Below are 23020 nucleotides of genomic sequence, written 5' to 3'. Positions count from 1 at the left end.
TCGTCGCACCAAGCTCTCTTCTTTGCCATCTTTGGTTTCTCTGCGTAATTCTCTCCTGCTTTCTTGTTAGTTCTGGCCCGTCCTCGTGCCCTTTTGCTGCCAGCAGGTGGGCGAAATTGCAGGAAATGGTTCTGCTGGCACTCGAGCGCCGCAACATCATTTCCATATGGACATCCAAGGCCAATCGAGCAGCTGAAATGAAGCAGGGGAAGCTCAGGTGTCTGAAAGCCTTTGGTAATAAGAAACGGAAACGCCGTCGCAGGGATGCAGAGAGATGGTGGGAACAGGTGCTTGTCAGTGGCTCAGTCTACGTTCTCCTCTAACGGTCTCTCTTCCTCACAGATGCATAACTGCGGTAAAATGCTCCCTGACCCAGAAGTGCCATGGAAAGAGACTGCATTTACAGTAGCTGCTGTGGTGTATAATTCACTTTGATCGAGTCTGAATTGTGACACATCCCGCTCTTTCCCCTGCGCCTGTTGGGGATTTGAATAATGAAAGAACAGTGTCTTAAAAGTGCTTTTAGTTTCTCCACTTCATCCATTTCATGTCTCAGCGAGAGACGCGCCTTTGTCTTTCAGCTACAAAGATCCCATTCGCTCGAACCAGAGGAGGCTTGAAGTGATTCCGATCGAAGGATTTAAATTTTGACCTCAGCTTTGTTTGCTCCTGCATATTTAAAGGACAATGTGGAAGATGAAGCTGCATCCAGTGGTGAATTATATAACTGAACCATGATCCTGTTTGTCCATTTCAGGCTACCATACAAAAATAAATACGATTTTTATTTTTCCCCTTTTGGCCCCATTTATGTAAGCATTGGTCCCAGTCAGGCTCACTTGGCTCGACAAGAGGTTAAAGGGCAACAGGCAGGAATGCCCCCTGGGCCGGACTGTGGATTATTCAAATTCCTCATTTAAAAATCTGCCTAATGGAAAATCTCCAAAAGTGTCTGCCAAACCCCTGGAAGTGATTCACTTTTGCCCATTTCTCTCCCACTTTTGGCCAAAGCTGTGTTTGGTTTTACAGTGTGAGGCCTGGTTGAGCAGACACACCATTAATGACAGTATTTTACTGAAATAAATGATCCTGTGGAAGAACCAGGTTGGTGTCGTTTAATATGCTTTCACAGCTGTGAAATCATTAGTTTTACACAGTGTAATCTTTCTCTTCATAATGATTTTTTAATATTTCTTTCTAATAAGGGCTTACAACAGTGGCGCCATTGCCCACTGATGGATATCCTCTTAAATGAATGAATATTTTCCATCATCACTTTGTCCTAATAGTATTCTTTATTGGTTTAAGTGTTGTTTGGATTCCTCTGCCATAATTTTCCTTTCATTTTCTCTTGTTCCGTCCAAATGCATCACTCCAGATCAGCAGATCGAACCAAAGAGGGAGGGGGCAAACTCTCTTATCTTTTGGATATCAAGACATTCCATCCAGAATAATCCGTTCTTACGCCGCATCAGAGTACGATCAAATTAGATCCATTGATCCGATTTCAGGTTTGGGGAAACATCTGCAGCACGGCTGCATTCCTGGACTGCCAGGCAATTTGGTGTACTTTGAAGACCCATTCCTGCCTAATTTTGTCCACCGTCGTCTCATCGCTTTAATGCCGATAAATAACGCTGCACCACAATGAGCTTTTTTTAACTCAAACCCTTTTTTTTTTTTTTGCTAAATGAACGCTGGCTACGTTTAGGATTTTTTTTCCACTCCCGCAGACTCAACAGACGGTGAGATAAAAAGTGACCTCTCCTTTGAAACCACGCGGCCAGCTCGAAGCTCAGTTTTGCTGACTGTGACTGAGACAGGCGGGAAAGGATTGAGGATTATGTGCAGCATGAGCTGGCGTTCTTAATCTTTAGATTCCAGTTCCTTAAACTATTGCTAGGCTTTATCAAAAGGAATCGAACTTCCCTACGTTTGATGGTTAGAGTTCATCTAGGTAGAAATAAATGACCACTTGAAAGAGAAGCAATCAGATCCTTCAAAAGAGAGCTTATAGGAAGGTTGAACACAGTATTTATAGGTGTTAAAAATGATGCATTCACAGGTGACAGGTAATCAGAAAGTTATTCAATGTTGGAGGAGCCCACTTTAACCTGCCGACACCAGAAAATACGTAAATGTTTATTGTAATGTGAAGATGGAAATGCAAGCAACAGCAAAGCCGCCGTGGTGGAGAAGGAAGAATTCAAAAGGAATGGAAGTTCAGTGTTACGGTTCGTGGTGGTTTAGGACCCGAACGCAGGCAAGACGCAGTGATGAACGATCCAAAAAATGGTTTTATTAAACAAACACAAAAGGGCAGCCACAAAAATCTCAAAAAAACCAACAAAGTTACCAGATCCACCTAGTCACAAGAACTCCTCCGACACTGGTAGGCCGGAGTCTTAGGCCTTAAATAGGCGGCTGATCACTGATGTCCTGCAGGTGCGCCAACAGGTGGCCAGAGCATGGCTCCACCACGCCCCCTGCAGGACAAACACAACTGGGAATCCTGGATCACAACATTCAGAATCTGAATCTAAATGATTTCTAAAAACTGGGGCTGTAAAAATGAATTTGAGTTTAAAATAATGGCGGTGTCCGCATTGAAACTTGTGATATTCAATACATCTGTGCCCCGGTTTGAGATAGAATAAGCAGCAGTGGTGTTTAAAGTGGTCGACTGTCTTAATGGTACAAACAGGAAGCATTATGAGGGCAAAAGGGTTGATGAGAGAAGCATAAAAATGATGTTTCCTACCAGACATCCGCTGCCTCCATTTAGAGATTCTAATTTGCCTTTATTTAGAAATGCATCGATTCTCTTTAAAAGGTGCTTCATTGGCCTTGATGCAAACACGTGCACAGACACAGGGTGGATCACCGTCTCCCTTCTGTCAAGATAACTGATGCTAGCGTGGAAAAGCACAAGGGGAGTATTTGTGTCAGTTAAGATGAAGAGAAACTGGAACAGAACATCATTTTTTCCCCATAAACTGGATAAGAAACAATGGGACAAAATGCCTGAGAATGCATCATCTATGATATTATTCAGGTGAGGCCATTAAGGCTGAACTGTCAGCAAATGTGGCGAAGCAAGATTACAGGTTTAACCTGTTGGTTATGAGATTAGGGGCAACAGCAGGAAGCCGAATTTGGCAGATAAGAGATCATATAGGGAAGGACTGGAAGTGGCTGGTGTGATAGTTCAGGGAAAACAAAAACCAGTACAAGAGATTGGAAATGAAGTTGCACTTTACAGTTGCTGGAAATTGGGTAAAAGATAAGGAATGCAGTCAAGCAATAGAAGAGTCTGGAAAGTAGTATTTTTAGTAGAAAAGGACACCACGGTGCATGTTCTGACAAAATCTGGAAGGTAATTACCATATTGATATGTAATTAGCACATAGGATCCATATTTCCCACTTGCAGCATATGTACACGTGCACAGCCGGTCGGGCACAGATAAACCACTGCTCGGCATCACCGCTCAAATGAATTCACACCTCTTATTGAGTCCATGGACGACAATAAAGAGCTACTGAAAGCAGTAATTTCTTCTCTTACACCTGTGTTAATACAACTCATAAGAAGATAACTTGTGTGATTCCAGATGCCAAGAACGGCAGGAACCTGTGGAAAGGGCTGACGGATCCATCAGCACTTATCACACAGGAGCTTCTCTGCCTGTTGGAGCATGGTTTTCTTTTTCCCGTCGGCTGCGTGAAAAAATTCCGCTTGAATTTCTCTGAGTAGTAATTAAATCCCCGAGTGTTTGCTTCGTTATTGTGTTCTGTTTTCATATTTCTCCCGCGATCAATTGACAGTTTCTGCCCCTTTTTTCTGACGCTGTCATCCCCACAAAGGGCACGGCAGCGTAATCATAGTGAGATTAATTTGACGGAAGTCATAGTTAGCATCGGCTCCAACTGTCACCTGCTTTTGTTCGCAGCCACAAAAGCAGAGACAAATAAAATGAAACAATCGTTCTGACAGTTGCAAAAGTCTTGATACCAGACTTTATACGGTGGTGTCAAAAATAGTTTATATGAAAAGAGCAAGCAATAGGAGCGTCTCCAGAAAGCAAGAACTCGCCCTCAGCCCAATCATTTGTTCGGACTGTGTGTGCTCCACAGATTCTTCTATTCCAAGTTTAGGAATACCTGCTGTAGGTAGAGTTGTTATGGTGGCTTCAGTCCTGAGGTCCTGAACCTCTCAGGGATAGATTAGATCACATGATCACTCTAGATGGTATCTCATTAACATCTAGTCTCTCTGTGAGGAATCTAGGAGTAACTTTTGATCAAAATCTCTCCTCCAACTCACACATTAAATTAGTCTCTAGAAGTGCCTTTTTTCACTTGAGGAACATCACAAAGATCAGGAAGCTGCTGATGCGGCATGATGCTGAAAAGTTAGTCCATGCATTTGTTACTTCCAGGCTGGACTACTGTAATTCTTGATTATCAGGGTGTCCAAACAACTCTTTAAGAAGCCTCCAGTTGATCCAAAATGCTGCATCCAGAGTTCTGACAGGTATTGACAAAAGAGATCACATAACTCCTGTAATGGCGTCGCTTCATTGGCTGCCCGTTAAATTTAGAATAATTTTTAAAACCCTTCTTTTGACCTACAAGGTCCTCAGAGGCCTACCTCCATCCTACCTGGAGGAGCTAGTGATACCTTATCAGCCCAATAGACCGCTCCGCTCTCAGAATGCTGGTCTACTTGTGGTTCCCAGAGTTTCCAGGAGTAGAATGGGGGGCCGAGCATTTAGCTACCAGGCCCCCCTGCTATGGAACCAGCTCCCTGTCCAGGTACGGGAGGCTGACTCCATCGCTACTTTTAAGATCAGACTCAAAACCTACCTCTTTGAAAAAGCTTATTGTTACTAATTCAGTAGTTCCAGTTACTATCATAGACAGACAAATTATCATACTTAGGGGGTCGTCTAATCGTTAGGTCACATCTTAGCTATGCTGTTATAGGCCAAGGCTGCCGGGGTCCAGAAACATGATCACCTGACAGGCCTCTGTCACTCCACTGGGTCCTGGTTTCCTCTCCTCTCCTCTCCTTTCCTCTCCTCATCAAGCAGACTAGTTCTTGTGTAGTTTTTCTGCTTCTCCCTCCCCCGCCTCTATTTATTTACAGGTATCGCCGCCCTCGGAGCTGCATAATGACCTCCGGCCCCGCTGAAGTGATTGTATACCGTATTTTTTGTGTGTGTTTCTGTGCTCTGTGCCTCTCCTCTCCTCTCCTCTCCTCTCCTCTCCTCTCCTCTCCTTCCTCTCCTCTCCTCTCCTCTCCCCCTCCTTCTCCTTTCCTCTCCTCTCCTCTCCTCTCCTCTCTTCTTTCCCCTCCTCCTCCTTCTCCTTCTCCTCTCCTCTCCTCTCCTCTCCTCTCCTCTCCTCTCCTCTCCTCTCCTCTCTCCTCTCCTCTCCTCTCCTCTCCTCTCCTCTCACTCTACCCAGCCAGCCATCAGCAGGAGGGTCCCCCTACATGAGCCTGGTCCTGCTCAAGGTTTCTTCCTGTTAAAGGGGAGTTTTTCCTTGCCACTGTTGCTCGTCTGGGGTCAGGCCCTGGGATTCTGGAAAGCGCCTTGAAACAATTTTGATTGTATAAGACGCTATATAAATAAAGATTGATTTGATTTGATTTGATTTGATTTGATTTGATTTGATTTGATTTCAGGGCCCCAGGGAATGCTTGCAGCTTTACCAAGAGAGGTTAACACAATCAAAGATGCTCTTTTCAGGAAATAAAACAAATATATGTGTCTTTTCTCGGAGAAAGAGCTCATCCTTGTAATTACCGGCTGCAAAAGTTTTAGGGATGTGATTAATTTAGAAATGCATTGACATCGCTGTTGCTATTACATCCCATTTCCATGAAAACAATGCCATAGTTGCGGGGAGTTTAGCAAAGTTCCTCCAATGTGAAAAGTTCAACAGCTAGCAGATGTATAATAAGCAGATGAGCGTAAGTGTTGGTGGAGGTGGAAAAGCTGGGTGATGAAGAGGGGGAGGGGCAAATTGTCAGACATCCAAAATCAAACAAAAGCTAATGGTTGGGATGAGCCCTGGTCGAACTAGAATGAATAAAAATATAGATGATAACAGTCATTTTATCAATGAAAGCCAAAGCTCGGAAGCCATTTTGTCCTCCTCTCTTCCACACAGACATGATAGTCTACATCTTCACTGCCACTGGTGCCATTTAGGCACCTTTCAATAGCATCACTCACTTTCCCTCCTAAAATTAATATATTCCCTTCTCTATCACATTCCCACTGTTCCTCATTCTCCATTTATTGCATTCTTCCCACCTCCTGTCTGCTTTCCACCCCCTCATCTCTTCCTGTGACCCTTCTGTTCACAGCTACACCTCCCGGCCTTCCAAGATATTAACCATCCAGCCAGAGTGTGTCTCATGATTTGAGCAAAGGGGCCCGCCAAGAACGGTGGCGCAGGACCAGAGCAAGGATCCTGGGCGGACCGAACCCAGATTAGCCCTCCGCAGAGTGGCCCTGGAACGCTGCCTGTCCCTGGACTCGAGCTGGAGAAGAGGAGATTAGGGGAAGAAGGCGGAGCAGATCATGACACAAGAGATTCCAAAAGCATTTTTAGACAGCCTGTGAAATTGGATAACACATTACTCTCAAATGTCCTCCTAACGCTTTCTATTAAGTAGAACTAATAACATTAATTTAATAAATTGCCAAATGCTTCAGTGGATCCTTGAGGCCAGTGTAGGATGGATTCAAACTCAATATTTCAACCATCGGGAGGCAGACGCACAGACGACCCTTGTAGTTTACAGATTTTCACAGAAATGGGAAAATTCTAAATGATCATTTCGAAGAAAATAGCAATCTTATATGGTACCCCTGACTCTCATCCTTCCATTTGCCAACCATTCCAAATGCCTTTGAAAGCTTAATTTAAGCCTATCATTAGCATCCTGCTTCATCTGTAGCATCTGTCTGATTATATGCATGCGGAGTGATTAGTTTAAAGGTGGTAGCTCACGCTTCAGGTAATTCATAATTTTTTTCCCGCACTCTTATATGAATAAAACCAATGGTGTGTTTTTTTTCTGCATCATAAATTAAGGAGTTTAGACAGAAACACATGCGGCAACTTAACTGTCACGTTATAGTCATTATATTGGCCAGCAACAGTTTCCAAACATGCTATCACGCCTCACAAATTCATCCATCGAGATTAGTGATCTGGGGATGAAACCACAACCCGTCCCCGTCCAAGAGCTTCACACACAAACATACAAACTAAAAGTGCACTTGATAGATTTTACAATTTGGGAAATACTTCAGCACCATTCGTCATAAGCTGGGCTGATGACAGGGAATTCTATTTTTATTAAAAGCACACAGAAAGAGTATGAGACTGGTATTCCCCTCACACTGATACTTTTCCTGGTACGTGAATAAAGTGCAGCTCTTCTAATGAAAGAAATTGCTAAGGAAAGAAAAAACGTCAACATTTCCTGTATATGAGCGGTCTTTCCCACGGCAACACAACGGCTGCGTATAATGTTGATAAGGGTTACACTATTAACTCATTTGTTCAGCTCTGCTATGTATGTAATTATGCCAGTAAAGCCCTCGTGAAGGAACATAATTCAACAAGCCATCACTCCTTTTCATGTCACAACTATGACGTTATCTCCATGCTTCTCAGTACCGAATAGAGTAAATTAAACAAAATTAATCGCACAACCCTATTTTGATGAGGTAGTCTTGGTGTTTACTTGTTAATGTATGGGTTTTCTGCCCCATTTCTGATAAATGTTTGGCTTTAGGTGTCAGAGCTACTCATTTCTCTCACGTACCGCAGATCATGGCTGTTACCATGACGACAAGTCCAGCCAAAACCCAGACAAAGTTGTGTTTCTGACACAAAAGGGCTGAAGAAATCATGAATTCATTCCCCCATTTGTGTTGTATGACACCAAAAAAACTTTGTCCTGTGACACGAACCAATAGATTCAATGTCGTGAGCGTATCAAAATTTTCGCGAGACTGGGTTGTATAATTACAGGTTTCAGACTGTTGAAAGGTTACAATTATCAGACATAACAGGATGTTGTAATTTCACTGGCAAAAAGGTGCAATAAGAGCATAAAAGCCAGTAAAAATCCTGATGTTATCAGATTGTGTTAGTTGTACTGGCACAAGTGTGCTAATTGGTAGCTAAATTGTCTCCCACCCATGTGACAGCGGTAAATGTTGGTGCAATGTGTCAATAAACCTAAGCAACCAGACTCATTTGCCTGTGATTCTATGAGATTTAAAAGGGCACAAATGTTCTTTCAGATCTGCTTTGTTAGTTTGTTCTACAGTGAGCCAAAGTTTTGAAAGCTGCTTTCAACTTTCGTCAGAATCATAAATGTTGCAGCATTTTGTGCAAAATAACTCATCCTTTTTTGAGAAGAGAACAACCGAATCTATCATTTATATAGTCCATCTACAAGGCATTTGAAGTAGGGCTTTGGAAAAGAACACAGTGATGAATGGAGTATTGCGAGAATGAGGTCCAGGGTGAGAGTTCAGGAGCCGTTTGAGGATTTATGTCAAAGCTACCGAAGCTCTGATACGGGGGGTCAGTCCAAGAAATGATGAATTCATCACTTGCTGTTTCATTGTTGTGGTTCATTAATTTAAAATTTGACATTTTCCTGACATCTTAATAATATGAGGTTCTGAAATGTGCACCGCTCTACTCTTCTGTTCTGGTGTGCCTTCAGCTGTTTCTGAAGAAACTCTGTATTAAATGGCTGTGACTCCAAAACATAGAAACAACACATTTTCACGGAGGCTCTCAGACACAAAACAAAGTGCTCGACTATACAGATTTTTCTTTGTCAAATGGGGGGCTGGAGATAAAAATATTTCTGCCCTGAGTTGAAAAGGGTAAAGTGAAAATTGATTTTTACAGTTATTTGTAAAGACGCACAGGCTGTCGAGGCCACAGAGCCAGAGAGTTCAGGAGGCTAATTCACAGTTGAGCCAACACTGATCTGTGAAAAGCAGATTTAAAAATAAATAAATAAGCTCAAAAACCAAAAGCAGCCAAGCAGAGCCACACAGATGAGATTTCCAAAATATTTCACGCGACAAGTCATATCTGTAAATTACTAAGCCGTTTCCCTCCCTTTCCTCCTCAGTTTGCCAGCAGAGCAAGCAGACACGCAGCAATCAGCTTGACCCACCTCCAATATTGGTTATATATTTCAAGGGTAAATGCTATGTGCACTCTCCATGCAAATCGATGTGTTCGGGCGCTAACGGAGCCTGGGAAGATTTCAGAGACGGGGCTACAACACAGCTGCCCTTTTGTTTGACAGGTTATAGCAGCATTGTTCTGAATTTGCTCCACCTAAAACTGTCACTTTCATTTCAAACTTCCTCAAAATAAACAATAATTCTGACTTCAATCCCATTCCAAAGTTTGCTTTTCACTTTGAAAAGGATGAGACTTTAATGTCAGCCTTGATTATCCAGGAATCCTCTGGCTCAAGCAGTCTGAGTAAAGACCGCCACCATGACCTCTGAAATACCACGGGCAGATTAAACATCTGATTTATCGTCTTCCTCTTAACTGATTAGTCTCAACCCTCGGACACACTTCAAGATACTACCGAGGACTCCCGGTTGGGCAAAGTGTTGAAGAGGAACAAACCCGAGCTCAGCCCCAGTCAAACAAAATGGGAAGTCAGAGGACAACAGGAAGTAGTGAGACTGCCAACACAGTATCACCTTTGTGTGCCTCTTATACTTTTATTGGTTGGTGAAGAAGTTTAAACTTTAAACTGTCTCCCTGCTGAGAATTTCACCAGAACTCTTCATCACAGAAAAGCAGGATTATGAATGGCCGTCATGAGATCGTTTCAATGACTGATCTGGTTTTACTGACGTAAAGTCGGACAAACGGATGATTTTTGGAAATATCTTGTACCTGCTACGTTGTTTTATGAGCGATTGTGTTTCGTTTTTGGAAGAAATTTACTTCATGTGTTAAAGGAAGTGGTTCTGTTGTGCAACCTCCTCAGCATCTGCCATCTGTGATAGAACCGTGCACCCTTCATGGAGAACTGATTGGCTGTGGCCTTTTCCTAAAAGAACACACTGACATTGAAAGTCACAGAGTCCAAACACGTCACATCCACCGGTGACCCCAGTAGGGCACCTGCTTCAGGGGGTCACGGGAATAATCCTCAAGCATCCTGCAACAAATAGGCTGTTAGATTTCATTTCTAAATATATTGACAGCCGAGGCTGGCTATAATTAAATCTGCCCAGCATTTCTCTTTCACTACAGCAACATCCATCATTCAGGAGACAACACACCTTAATGGAATCAGAGTTCAGTTCCAGCACAATAAAGGTCATGGCAGCCTTCCTCCACCTTCCTTTAAGTTCCCAAAAATATATAGATTCAATAAATCTTACTTGATGTTTTACCTAGTTAAGAAGAATCCCTAAAAGCCGGGAACATTGTGAGAGAACCACTGAAAGTTCTGATCTGCTGTGGTGATCAGGTGACAGTCACATGACTGAGACAGGAAGTGGTTTTCCAAAATGGTGGTTTCGCCTGTAAACAATAGAAAAGGAGGGAGCTCATTTCAAAGGTTTTGGTTCTGGATACCAGAGGGGGCAAAAATGCATGTTTGACACTTTAATATACAACAATTTTATGAAATGAAATAAAAGATTGTCTATTTTTGTAATAGGTGGTCATATTTGCTTATTTCCAAATTAGAAATACATGTGTCATTAATATCCAATGTTAAAACACAGATTTTTGTTTAAAAAAAAAAACACTGCTAGTTAAAAAAAACAACTTCAATCCATTTCAAGTGACAGGGGCATCAAGGGGTTGATGCCCCTGAGACGTGGGCAGCTTAACAAGCAACTGTTCCCCCTTTTATCACACCTAGAGTGAAATTTGGAGTAACAAATTACTCTCCCCAAATAAATGTCTTTGGTCTGTGGGAGGAAGCCGGACAACCTGCACATACACAGGGATAACATGCACATTTGTGCAAATAATGGAACCCAGAACCTTCTGGCTGTGAGGCAACATTGCCACCATTTAGTGATCGGTAATCCCCACGATCAACATGTTGACATTGATCTCAGACCGGGAGTCGTATGTTGCTGCGTCCTTGATCTCTATCTGCCTTGGATTGAGTCATCCCCAGACACAGTCTATAAAACGCCAGGACAAGGTGAAGCTCAATTATTAATAGAGCTGTCCATTTAGCGGGAGAGTGATAAGATGCTTTCAGCTTGTCCCCGTTTTGCTCTCTGCATCTACGTTACGCTCTGCTTCAAATCACAGGCTCGGGTTTGATATTTATCATGTCAGCCACCCTCTCAAAGGTAGACGGCATTAAACAGCAGTGGGGGGGTGTAACTTCAAAAGCCCAGCTCCGGTGGCGCTAACATGGGCCTGCGTGTCTGAGGCGGGTTGTAGGAGCCTTCAAATGCCAGCAGGTGCGGTTTCTGTCATTACGGTGGGGCTGCGGCATTAAGAGACATGGAGTCGCAATGAAGCCAGCCATGAAATTGATCTGAACACGGAGGCGTTAAGGGCTCTTACTGCCTCTGCGTCTACTCAACACACACGAGTGCGCCGAGAGGGGCAGGAGAACGGCAAGATGAAAAGGAGAACCTGAGGATATGAGTAAAGCAATGAGAGCTGACCTTCCTCGCTCAGGGAAACCATATCCCGCCGACATGAGGCAGGATGTTAATCCTCATCCTCGGTAATAACGAGGCAGCATCAGCTGTGTGCGCCGTTTAGCCTTCGCCAACATTCCCATTTATTCAAGTGTCTATTATATGAATGAGTTGACCACGCCGTTCGTCTGAGAGGAGCTGGCAGCTGCCAGATGCACTTAGGAGCTAATGGAAGAGCAATATAGCCAATGATTGTCCGTGTCCGTGTATGGCCCTCTGATTGGACGGCCTCAGTGTCACTTTTTCTAAGTATTGCGTTCAGCACGGCTGCAAATGATAATCAGTTTCCCATTGATTGTTGCCGCTAACAGGACCACAGCACGTCACGGTCGCGTTTCCGTGGATACTGCATATGCATGCTGTTGCATTCATCCCCCCCCCACACACACACACCCTAGCTTTCCAAATCTCCCACCCAGAATAACAAGACAAATTTGCAAGAATACATTATTAATTTCCTGTCAGATATGGCAGCCGCCTCCGATGACAAGTGCTCTTCACACACACCCCTCCCGCCCCCCACCACACTTTCATTTTCATTTTTCATTTCCTGCAGTGCACCTGAGACCAAATACTCTCTCACAGAGCTCCCCAACCTACTTTCCTCCCGTGCACGTGACCACCCGAATGCAACATACAGTGCATTGTATATGAACAGCCAGGTCCACACACGAGATAATATAATACCCTGTCCATTGTGCTCTGTATAAATGAACACAGGGAACACACACACACACACACACACACACACACACACACCTCTAAGCTACTGCACTGCCAATGCTATCTATTCCAAAATCATTTTTATATTGAGACGTGTTGGTCATCTTGACTGAGGAAAAAAAAGAAAAGAAAAAAACAATCTCTTTCCATTCCTCCCTTCAATCCTAAGCCCCGTCGCCTTCGTCTCTTTATCCAAGAGTCTGTTCCATCCAGGCGATTCTGCCGATAAACACGTAGTGCCGACAATGGACTCCGAAAGCAGCCATCGGTCTGCACTCCTGCAATTGAATCCCTTTTTTTTAAAAACCCTTTTCCCCCTGTTTCAAACAAGAGGAGCAAACAAGAGGAAAAACGCTGCCTGGTTACAGTCACAATTACTATATCAAACAACACAATTTAGCCACTTTATTTTGAACATTTTGTGACGATTATGTCCATCCAATTTTCTGATTACACACCCCATTCCACTACTTTAGTAATTGAGATGCTTTAAGAAAAAATACACATTGATATTCTAGTTACAGCAGTGGTTTGGAACATTTGCCACAGCTCCTGGGCAAATATTGACTGAATTTAGCACATTTGACACAGATACAGTATGAATGCTACATCCAACTATTAACATGTTGAGGAAGTGGTAATAGTTTGACCTCAAGCTTGACCTCCAGCTCTTCCACTTTTGGATGAGGCTAAATCCACCACAGTTTCACCACTATAAACCAGTACAGCATCTTTGCCAGAGCCCTGAGTTCCTGACCCCTCCAACAGCTACTCTTCAGTTTGGAAACCAGGGCGTTCCAGCCAAGAACCACCATTTGTGTCTCTAAGAACACACTGCCAAATAGTGGCCCAGCATGGAAACTACAGTGTTTCATGTGTTTCTGTCAAGTGCTCATTTCCTAAATATTTCCATCTGAATGTGCTACTTTTCTTAAAAGAAAAGGGGGAAAGCACACCCTTACCAGCAGGTCGTTTCCAGATAAATGGGGCTTCAGCTACCTGCCATCAGCCCAGCAGCCCACCTTCGTTTCGAGCGTGACAGTGAATCAGAAGGGAAATTTGATTAATTCATTAGAATTATGGCTGCGCAAAGGATAATTAACAGGGAGCACGGCATCCGTCGGCCAAAACCCTTTTAATTCAGGCCTGTAAATGCTGTAATATAAAACTCTTTAATATTAACAGCCTTCATCTGCACTTTCCCCCTCAGTCCAATTTCCCACGATCAAATTACTTTTGACTAATCAAGCTAATAAAAAATATTGTTTTGCTCCACCGAAGGAGCTTTTTAATGCATTTATATCAATTCATTATTTCTCTCATTCCATTCCACTGTCACCAGGCCCAGTGGCACATACAGACATTTGAGAGAATTTGACAACACTGACATATATTCTTTGAAACTAAGAGGATGCAGCTCGTGGACTTGCCCACGTGCTCATCAGCATCCCTTTTTAACGATAATTATTTGCAATGCGATGCAGCACTGACTTCAATTAGGATAATCCAGAGCAAGGAGGGGAAGAAGCGCCTGATTATTCAGCGCTTCCATTTTTGGAGCCGCGCCATAGCAATAACTGTTTAAACAAACAGCGTATGGTACAAACCTCCAGAGGGAAGGGCTATTGTTTTGGGGCAATTAAGCAAATAGTCAACTAAAAATATTGGTGTTGAGGAACAAACAAAGAGTAGTAACAGCATAATGGAGTTGTTATGGCTCACTTACTAGTGGCAAGTTTAAAGGGACCCGATTACAGACTGACAAATTTAAACAATTTGCAGATGGCGGGGTTAGCATTATTAGCAGTGCGCAACGGCTAGTCTGAAACATGACGTTGTTCAGTCATACTCGCTGATGCGTCCAGCGTGCCTTGGGAACAGTCTCACCAAGGGACGTGACACAAGCCTCAAAACCATTTGCAGGGATGTTGTGGAGAATGTTTAAGTGTGCCTGTATAAAACGATATCTTAAATGTGATTTAAGGGGCCTGAAGCAACATTTCTTGTGATTTTGGCACTGTTATGCGCTCAATTTCAGCTCATATTGAACTTCCAAAGGATAATCACGGTGATATAAAGGTTTGTCTTCTGAGTTATGTAGGATGGAGAAAGAATGGGTGACGTTAAAAATATATATTTTCCATTTAAATGAATGCGGACAACAGTGTTTTGTATCCCAGGCAGCCGTGGAAGGTAAATCAGGGCGTGACGACTGTGATAAATATCCTTTTACTGACTTCTTGACCAGTGCTGGAGGCTTAATGTTGACACACGCGGCTCCTTAAAAAAGATTTATAAAAAAGACAAAGCACGCAGAGACTTGTAAGGCGATAATTCATGAACTGTGCAGTTCACGCCCGTCCCATCCGCGGCGAGGAGGCTACGGGCAGCCCGGACTGCTCCGACCAAGTCTGGCTTTATCCCCCCCCTTCAAAAGTATCTGCTGAGTCCTGGAAGGCTGCATAACCTCAAGGACAGGCCTCCGCCTGAGCACAATAAGCGTCCGGGGTTCGCCCCTATCGAGGCGGGGTTTGGTTGCGGATGAATCTGTGACCCAGAATTAGAGTTTCTGTTGGAGAAAAGCGGCGCGATAAGCTGATGAGGTACTTATCAGAAAATAGAGGAGAATTAGGGTTTTTCACTGGAGCCACGAAGCGCTAATCTGCCTAATGAACTGAAAGCACTGCGAAAGAGCCTGTGTGTGTCTGGATAGTGCCACAACCTACTGATGTTTAAGTGGGAGAGTTCGTTTGGTGTCCGTGATGGAAAAAAGCAAGATTAAACGGCACTATTTCCAAGAAAAGTGGGCTGTAAAAGCCACATAGAAAGCATTGAAATTAAGCTAATACTTTATATTTGCTGGAACAAGGTTCTCGTCTTTGTTATATATTAAATCAGCACAAATACTCCATCTGCAGTGCATGTGAATGTACCTACAAAAAAGAGGGACTTGACTGTATGACATCATATCTTTACTTCTTTTAATTAGGAAATTTAACACTATATTAAGTATTTTACTTCAGTGCAGGAGTGGAAAATCTGATATGATGTGATTTATGAAGGAATTATCACATTACATGCAGTAATTGCTTCAGTCATCAGAAATATACATCTATACGTAACTTTATTTTTCATTCATATGACTCAGTTGCAATCTCATTCCAGGCTAAAACTGAAAATAATTGGCTGATTTCTAAATCTATTAAGGACCGCAAACCAGTGGACTGGAAGCACTTGCTGGAAAATGTTAATTTTAAAAATAAAAAGTTTCACCAACAGCCTCATGATTGATGATCTCACAGGCAGAAGAAACAAGGAAAAGTTCCTTTAAGGGCAGCCGTGACGATGGTGCTGCATTTGAATATTCTCTGCGACTCTGGAAGAATCAGATGTGTGAAAACGTTCTCATCAAATCTGAAGGTTCATCTAAATATCAGAACAAGCTCTGATAAAGCAGAGGAGCGGCGCTCTCTGACAGGCGGCGCCGGCTCCCTCCTCCCGGCTCGCTGATGCAGATCGCTCCTGCTGAGTGCAGATATTTGGGCTTGTTTGTTATGGTTGAAGTGTATCACTCAGCGAGGCTCGACTGTGCTGCATCACATGAATTAATGATGAACGCGGGAGGAGATGGAGAGAGGGCAGACTGCTGCAGAGAGCCGGCGGAGCGATGGACCAGAGAACAAAGATGCGAGTCGCAGATGAGGATGGGCTCATTTGGAGGGCATGATCAGCCTCTCTGTAGATTACCGAAGCGGTCCGGTTGTCAGGAGGTGGACCGATCTGGGAATTTATTTGATTACAAGTGGCACTTTTTTTTTTAAAGGGGAGGTTTGAGGTGTCGTGAGTGTGCAGCCAATCAGCATCATTGGATCTGTGATGAAGCAGATCCGGCCGGCTGATTCGGCTCGTGTTGTGGTGTTTCTGGAGCAGACGCAGGTCAGAGACGGGCAGGGAATCATGGTTAGAAATATTCCAGATGACACTGTCTTATCTCCCGGATTCCTCCTCCTTTCCCCTTCCATCATCAGGAGGGTCCCCTGTGTTGGCCCGGTCCTGCTCGAGGTTTCTTCTCATGGAGAGAGTTTTCCCGACCACTGCTGCTTGCTCAAGGGTCAGGCTCTGGCTTTCTTTGATACATCCAGGGACAATCTTGACTGTCAACGTTTGCTCTGGACAATGATGTGATCTATCTACATGTACATGCTGCACTGATACTGGACTTCCCTCCACGACAGATCTGCTCTCAGGCATCAGGTGGTCAGGCACAGAAACAACTGGACCATTTACTGATTAAAAGTGTCTCAAAAAGATCCTGGCTCCGTGGTTTCCCCTCTATTTATTGCATTCCTCCCTAATTAATGAGATATTCTTTCATCTTCATCTCCTCCTCCTATTGACTCAGCCCTTCAGAACTTGGGACTTATTGCATTCTCATACAGCGGAACAAGACAAAATAGACATTCTGAGGAACGTGTTGTGGATCTTATAAGGGGGGGCGTACATATATCAAGGGCTTTATTGCTTTTGATGGAAGCAATAAGAGAAGATGCTTTAAATCATGCAGTGCAGGAATTCTGCACAAAAAAGATAATGAAAAAACACCTCGGTGGTCCCGAAGAGCACGATCGTCGCTGGAAGGAAAGGACGTTCACGGGCGCGCACGTTTACAGCAACTTGTCAGGGTCAAAAAGGCGAGCGCATCTGTTAACGCGCGTCATTTTGGTGATGTAAAATCCTGTCTGAGAGGCAGGGTTTGGCAGCGAGTTGAGACGTTAACAGCTACAGGATGTTTCTGTCTCAATAAAAATCACACTTTGTGCAGATGTGCCAGCGGTAATTACTCTTCACGAGATAGTGAAAAACCACTTTGATTTTGATTACTCTCATATTTCAGTTTCAATCTGGTGAGACGTCTCCGGAGACGGGGAGTAAAATATATACAGGATGATGAGCAAAATCTTCTCTCCCAGCAGGTTTGAGCTAATAGATTGCTACCGCAGTGATTAGGAGAGAGGCACTGAAAACTTGCAGCAGTGTTCACGCTGATGCACGGGCAGACATGCACTCAGACTCTGCAGCAGATTCTTTATTTTATTTTTTTTCAATAAAAAGACGTGTTGCACAGGAGCGATGGGCTTATCAGATATGGCAGCTCACAGCTTTGGGGAATTGGATGAAAACGCACCAAGCCTGTGATTCTCCGACATGTCGGGTGCGTGTTGGCGGCGCGGTTGTGCTGTTTATCAAGACGTCTGAGCTGATCCGGATTGGTGAAAGGCAGGAGTCGTTGCCGTCTGTTGGCGCCCATTTTTAATTAGGCGAACTTTTGGGTGCCACGGTGCACCAGAACTAGTACGGACACTTCGCATCACGCCTTGCTAGGAAGGTCGGAAGAGGTGGGCTGGCTGATGGAAGAGAGCAGCACAGATATGTAATTTGAGGTGACAGATAATCAATAAAAGCCTTTAGTCAACAGTGGTGGCTCTAGTAGCGAGAAGCTACAGGAACGCAACAGTAAGTCTTCACCTGGGAGGAGCCCGTTTTTCTGTTTGCACTACAAGGGTGACCTGTGGAGCGATACCAGAAGGCCTGATGGTGATGTGCAGCCATACCACAACTGGTGTCTTGACACTCCGTTTCTGTTAGGCTACAGAAGCTAAAGTGGTCACTATGAAAAGGTTGTTTATGGTCAACAGTTCAACCAACCGCAGGCTAGACGTCCAGTGTGTGAACTACAAACTTAAGAAAATGAAGGTATATTTACCAGATGAGGTAAAATCTAGGGGCCAGTTCCAGTTAAAATCAATATAAAATGGAAAATTATCAAGGTGATTTGGAATTTCCGAAGCCACGAGCTCCAAGATAGAAAAAAAGATATTGGAGAAACACAGGAAGTGTGAAAGAACAAGGTCAGTTTGTGAGTCTGACACAGGAAGGAAGCTGAACTTGCCAGGAGGGCGGAGGGAAGACAATGAGCCACAGGTGAGGATGAACAAGACACAGGTGGAACACAATCAGACAGAAGATACTCCATGTAAACAAACAACAAATGGATCCCAACACAGTCAGCTGGACCGAACTCACCAGAGCTTTAAGGCAATCCTGCTGTTCCATCCACTCTGTGTATTTATGCATCAATCCCACAATGACGTGGAGGATTATCAAGCTGGTTTTAAGTATTTCTGCCTCTTTGTGACAACCAGCATCTGGGGAAATGTAAAGTTTACCATTTAAATTAATCTCTGTCCTTCAGGACAGGGGTCATCAACCCAGTCCTCCGAGGCCCATGATCTAACCGGGTTTTCCGTCCTGCCAGCTAAACACCTACTTTCACCTGGATCTCCAGTTTTCTTGCTTTAGGCGACAGTGTTTGCGAAAAAATGAGGTTCTTAGTGTAAAACACAAAAGTCTGGTTTTCGGAAGAAAGCTCCGATCAACACCGCTGAAGTTTCACTGACGCCTGTCAATGAACCGCCCAGCGTATTTATTGCAGAAGCATCATCTTGTGGATCTGTTAAATTTATATACCGTCTCACATTTGGCCGCCTGACCGTCTGGTGTCCAAAAAAAGCAATCATTTTAAAAGCCTGTAGCAGCACAATATACAACCGACGTAGGCGGGATGATTAAACGCTGTCTGGCTGTTGCTGTGCTAATGTGTGTGTCTGGATCTTCCTTCCGTTCCATCTGGAACATTAAAAACCTCCGTCCTTCTCAAAGAGAAGGCGTACTTTCCTTTACTTCTCCTCCTGGAACACCAGGAGATGGTGCCGCTTTAAAATAAACCGTCGCCCGCGTTTATTTGCGGCGCTTAGCATACGGGAAATAAATGCACAGAAATAATGTTCAATATAAAAATGATCTGTGATTTTAAAAGAGACAGTTTAATTATGATGCGGTGCTCCATAACCGGGGCAACCCACCCCTTCGGTGACGCTCGGAGCCGTTTCATCGATTGGGTGCCGCTCCCTCGGGCGCATCAGCACGTGTGTTGTCAATATACTGTAAAATGTTGAGGAGGGAGACAAAATGCTGCTCAGAACTCAAGAAAGTGTCCATTTTTATCCAGAATGATCCAGTTCAAGTTGAAATTCCAGTGGTGGTGACGTTCCTGCAGCATGGTTTATGGGATGGATTCGCCTGTACATGGCAACTAACCCTTCATGATAATTAGCTCTTTTAACCAAATCAGTTAAAAATACCCGCAGTGTTGCTTCTCCTTTCAATCCAAAAGAAACTTCTTCTCTCGCTGCAGTGTGGGAAACCTGCAATTTAATCCCCTCCGACAAAGAGCAGTAAAACACAGACATCCTGTGACATTTTCCCCTGTTTGCCGTGGAGCTGTTTGTAGGCCTAAAAATACCACCCCGGCAGCAGCGAGGCACATTTTCTTCCATCTATATCACCAGGAAAAAAAACAAAAAAACAACCCAAATACAATGTTGAACGTGGATTCTTGTGCCAGTGTCAAGTCTGAGCTGGGAAATAATGTCGGCGATACATCATCATTACGGAATCCCGGGGAAAGGAGAAAGAAAAGACGGAATAATGAAACTCCTTTTGTACACTTTGCACTAGAACACCTTATTATAAATCACAGAACTCATCACAAAATCACTCATTTCTCTCCCTGCCATAATTCCGCGAACCTCTCCGGAGAGTTGAGAAAGAGTAATATACATGAAATCCAATAGATGCCAAAGGTGTTGTTTTGACACTGAGGAAGTGGGAGAAGGGGTAGGAGAGAGGGGGAAAAAAATCTCTTGACACGAGATGATAAATGTATGGCAGAGGTGGAAATGGCTTCTACCTGATTTGATATGGAACGCCGTTCCTGTCTCTCTTAATCTCACAGACCTGGTAACATATTCATTGGCGCTGTCAGACACGTTGCTTTATGGGCTTAAGGTGTGCAGCGTTGCCTCACGCTCTTATCTGTGTAGCCCAATGTGCAACTTCTGGCATTTCCACTGCATGCACACACACGCACACACACGCGCACACACACACACTCAGGGATGCATCAGCTGTTCACACTGGGGCTTTCAGGTTACGGAGGCGTTGATGTCTTATTTGTATTTTCAAATAATGTGTATGTTCCCAAAGCCGATCCAAGCCCAGGCGCCCTTTGGAATAGTTTAAAGCTGACATTATGACTGAACCGAGCCCGCTTTAAAGCTAATAAAGCCGTCTGGCTCCAGGCATAAGCTGGTTCTCAATCTCTCTGGGTATCTGTCTTTATCTCTGTCTAGAATTTATGGAACACTGATTCTCCTGCGCGGAGGTCTGGGGAAGCTGCCCCTGCCGGTGTGCTGAGGGAGCCCGGCTGACCTGGGCTTCTGCTTCAGCCATGAATTTTTTATCGCACTGCCTCCGCAACCATTGCTCTCTTTTCTGCAACACTCCTTTCGGTCTGCTTCCTCCCCCGTAATCAGGCTGCTAATAAAGCGCAAACGCTGAAAAGCCCAAAACCGTAGCGATCATTACTGATTTATTTCAACGCCATTTCCATAAACAGCAAAGCATCTCCGCGGATGTCTGTAAAGCCAAGGAAAATGGAGATAAAGACGGCACAACCCAGCTCATGGGTTGTGAAATCCCCAATTTATTTGCTGCTTTTCATTCTTTCTTTCATTCTTCCCATCATCGGCTGCGCATTTGAGGGGACTCACTGTGTTTGTGGGCTGAAAATTAGATCGTCCGACTGTGTGTGACTCCTGCCTTGATTTCCCCCCCCCCCACCCCTCACAAAACCTGACAAGGCCTCCGGAACTCTATGAACATGTATTCCCAGTGGAGAGAAGGCTAAGAGCCACTTCTGACATGTCTCTGAGATGTGCCGCGGCGCCTCGAGCGCCATTGATCAGTTCCGGCGAATGTACCCAGGGCGCGGCAGAGACACGTTGGGTGGAACTTGGAGGACGCGTGATGAATTTCAGCTGCCTTTTCGGTTGGATGTTCGATCTATGCTTAATGAAGCAGATGAAGTTTTACCTCTAAATCAATTGTGCGTTTTTACTCCTTACGGTCAGGTAAAGGTGGTTGGTTCTAGAGAAAGTGGCCAGTAGGGCACTTCTGGTTGACTGGGAGATCTGGAAATCCACTCAGATTACAGAAGAAAAGGAACATGCAGCGAGGCAATATGAACACAACAAAAGACAGACTATTTAAAGACCCAGTATTTATATATGCGGTCAGATGTGTAGTGGTGAGGCCTGACTGAGCAGGAGAGTGTGGGTGGACAGCAGATATGGATTCACAGTCACTAAATGAGTGAAAAAGCCAGAACAGTGCAAAGCTCAGGCATCTGGAAACATCTGTGCAATGATGAAACATCGGCCAACATCAGTCCAGTTTGAAAATGTTTGTTGCCGTGAAAGAATAATAGTGCAGCACAGAACAGTCACAGTTTGTATGAAGGACCTGCAGACCCCCTCAGTCTGGTGCAGAGGGCGGGCGGTTGTCCACGTGAGCCACGGCCCCCCTCCCTCCATCACCTCGGTGGGGTCCAGGGAGCAGCCACAGATTGAACTGGCTCTTGTCCCCTCACAACACCCCTCTCTCCCCAGTAGACCGTTGCATAGGAGACCATCACAGTCTCGTGAAAAGTCCTCACTAGTGGCCAGAGTCCCAGCCCAGAGCCCCAGCCCAGAGTCCCAGCCCAGAGCCCCAGCCCAGAGCCCCAGCCCAGAGCCCCAGCCCAGAGCCCCAGCCCAGAGTCCCAGCCCAGAGTCCCAGCCCAGAGCCCCAGCCCAGAGCCCCAGCCCAGAGCCCCAGCCCAGAGTCCCAGCCCAGAGCCCCAGCCCAGAGCCCCAGCCAGAGCCCCAGCCCAGAGTCCCAGCCCAGAGCCCCAGCCCAGAGCCCCAGCCTCCTCAGCACATCAAGGCAACTCTGACCCCTCTTATAGAACCAGTCAGTGTTGTTCAGACCAGTCCAGTTTGTTATTTAAGTGAACTGGACTGCACAAGTAATTACGTCCCCCTGAGCGTTTGGTGGTTCAACACATCAAGGGATCTCAGCAGTCATCAGGAAAGGCACCTCTCGGAGAACCAGTCAACATTCCTATTTTGGGGGGAGGAATTCAAGCCCTCTGGCTTATTTTGGCCCCCTAATTCTGTTTGGGATGGCTGGGATTCAAACTTGGGGTCACCTGATTAGAAGGCAGCGATGCTCGTCACTATACCACCATCACAACCATCAATACACTTTGGTGCCAACACAAATCCCAGTTGCAAATAAACAAGTTTGCCAGTTTTCCTTCTTAAGATGAACTCGTTCTCCCAATCCCTGTCCATAGTTTTCCATCCTGGCTCTGCTTATTGTTATTTCTGACTGACCGTTTGCACAGTAGCCCATAGTAACACCCTCCCCAACCTCTAATAACCCCTTTGACTTCATATTCATGAATCCACACAGTGTCCCTATGGTGTGATCCTTGATATCCTCCATATGTGCTGCAATCGGGACAGTAAAATTATCATAAATAGAATCACTTCAATAAAATAAATAAGATCACTGCATCAGGGCAACACG

At 44.6% G+C, this 23020-nt stretch overlaps 1 long non-coding RNA gene across 1 annotated transcript in view; it reads right to left on the bottom strand.

Moving 5' to 3' along the window:
• The window catches only part of LOC130518097 (uncharacterized), a 43677-nt gene that overhangs the window by 9738 nt on the left and 10919 nt on the right, over nt 1-23020 (bottom strand). The window lies entirely within an intron of this gene.

Source organism: Takifugu flavidus, chromosome 21, assembly GCF_003711565.1.
Source record: "Takifugu flavidus isolate HTHZ2018 chromosome 21, ASM371156v2, whole genome shotgun sequence".
NCBI lineage: Eukaryota > Metazoa > Chordata > Actinopteri > Tetraodontiformes > Tetraodontidae > Takifugu > Takifugu flavidus.
Note: the sequence above shows the minus strand (reverse complement) of the source record. Positions and strands in the feature narration are given on the sequence as shown.